Source organism: Frankliniella occidentalis, unplaced genomic scaffold (genome assembly GCF_000697945.3).
Source record: "Frankliniella occidentalis isolate FOCC.00 unplaced genomic scaffold, Focc_3.1 Scaffold28, whole genome shotgun sequence".
NCBI lineage: Eukaryota > Metazoa > Arthropoda > Insecta > Thysanoptera > Thripidae > Frankliniella > Frankliniella occidentalis.
Window position 1 is genome coordinate 113730 of NW_026267158.1, and position 2275 is coordinate 116004.

The 2275-nt window shown below is 52.1% G+C and overlaps 1 protein-coding gene and 1 non-coding gene across 2 annotated transcripts in view; one reads left to right on the forward strand and one right to left on the reverse strand.

Annotated features, from left to right (window-relative positions):
- The window catches only part of LOC113212914 (uncharacterized), a 37830-nt gene that overhangs the window by 33953 nt on the left and 1602 nt on the right, over positions 1–2275 (reverse strand). The window lies entirely within an intron of this gene.
- Trnae-cuc (transfer RNA glutamic acid (anticodon CUC)) lies at positions 302–373 on the forward strand. The gene has a single exon. It is a non-coding gene; the product is annotated as a tRNA-Glu (tRNA).

A 2275-nucleotide genomic window follows, 5' to 3' on the forward strand; every position in this document is an offset into this window, starting at 1 on the left:
ACCAGGAAATGGTGGAAGTCCAAAAGTGTTCCCGCCCGGGATCGAACCGGGGACCTTGTGCGTGTGAAGCACACGTGATAACCACTACACTACGGAAACGCCGATGGGAGGGGCGTCGAACAATGAGCACAAGAAGAGAGGAGTCCCGTTTCAGAGTCTCGCTGCGCCGTCGCACAGAGTTGGAGGGGGTACACTGCGAGAGTGGGGGAAGGCAAGTGGTGGGAGGGAGGGGAACGCGAGGCCCGCGGCCCGCGGCCCCAGTGCTCAACAAGTACACTGTGTTCATCCCCGTCTCCCACCATCCGATATGGTCTAGTGGCGAGGATACCTGGCTCTCACCCAGGAGGCTCGGGTTCGATTCCCGGTATCGGAACTTTTTGTTGCCGATTTAGTTTGTTTTGTTCAAAAGTGTACGAGTGGCCTGCACTGACGGCCTTACATGCAATTTCTACAGCTGCTCAGCTTAACGATTAAATTTAAGTACTAGATTTAATGAGTGATACATAGTTAAGCCCCACCGAGTTGCGTGGCCCGGCCCGCGCACAAGCGTGTCGACATGTCAAGGACACCGTGGGGAAATCGTGAGAAAGTTCGACAGATAAATGGAGCGCATAAGTCGGGCCAAAATAGAGGAAACCAACAGCTTAAGTGCGCGCGCTTATGCATGTGTGTGTGTGTGTCCGTGAATGTGGGATTTTCCTGGTGAGCACTGGGAGGCAGTATCATCACCATGCACAAGACGTGGTGAGTGCAAGAGAGTCCAGTGAGTTTTATTAATTTTAAGTGATCGGTAACTGTCTCGCGGCGTCCAGGTCCCCTCCGCGGCCAGGCACCAGAAGTCTGACGTCTGCCATGGTCCCCAGGAGCGGCTCAGCTCCCGCCATAACATCCCCTGACGAATGCATCGATTGCAGAAACGCGAGGAGCAGCGGGGCAACGTGTGCCCTTTGTCTGCCGCTCCCACTATAAGGACACGATGCAAATCAGACGTCGGCCAGGCGCAGCCCCAGGACTGTCAGGATGTGGGGCGCAGTCCTGGCCCAGCCCCCGACAGCGCCGCCGGGAGCCCTCACCTCGCCGGAGCAGAGTGTGATCACGCGGGAAGACCCGGGATAAGATGTGACATGCGTCCCTCCGGACAGCGCGACGACGGCCACCCGACGACGACCCCGGCAGCCGCAGCGAGCCCCGAGGGCCTCGAGGAGGTACTCTGCAACGCAACGGGCGGCACGAGCGGGGGCAGAGGGAATTACCATCGCGAGTGCAGTCATTGTCGCGCAAGTCACGGAGGCTTGCGGTGCCCCCGCCGCGCCCTGCCAGCCGAGTGGTGTCAGCGCCTGGGCACGGGTCAAAGGTCAGGGGTCAGGACAGGTAAACGCGTGCCGCGCGCGAGCAAATCGGTTCTAATTGAGCTGCTGTGTAGAGGTCCCCTCGCTAGAGATGGGCACTTTATGCGAAAAAAAACTTAAAATTATGCGCTGAAATTTGGCTTGATTATGCGATAATTATGCTTTGGAAATATGGCAATTATGCGCCAATAATTCGCTAAACTAAGCACTTTTATGCGAAAAATGTGTGAAAAATGTTTAAAAATCGCGCCCAAATTCCCGCACTGTGCGAAAAAGTGCAAAATTCAACATTTCTTTGGCTAAAACTACGTTTATCCAGTTCTTTAACAAAAATGTCTTTAATAGGGTGGTTGCTTTGACCCAGTGGAGCTAACAGGTGTACGAACCAAAATTTGGTGTACAGGTAAGATGCCTTTTGCTTGCTGGAAAACCCTCCTTTGGACAGCGCAAAGGAAGAAAAATCAGTCATTTCCGTCAAAAGACCCACGTTTTTATTAAAACATACAGTTAAAACACGACAAAAAGTCTAAAATCTTGATAAATTTGCAGTAATTTCGCTGTTTTGTTCGTGGAAAATGCGAATTATGCGCGTATAATGCAAAAAAAACGTTATGCGGGAAAAAATGCCAAATTATGCGAAATTATGCGGGCTGGAAATGCACTGTACAATGGTCCATTAACATCAAAAAGTCGATATCTTTCCATTTTGAACGATTCTAAAACATTATGCGAAATATGTGATCGCATAAAGTGGCCATCTCTACCCCTCGCAGGTCACGTCGCGTATGTCTCGTATAATAGGGCACTCTCGAGGCTGATCTGTGATGGGCTTTTTTTCCTGGCGTTTCTTTGCACGCGCCGCCGGAGTCTCGTGGGGTGGTATATACCGGGTGTCCAGGCTAAGACATGACAGTACGTTGGGTAGC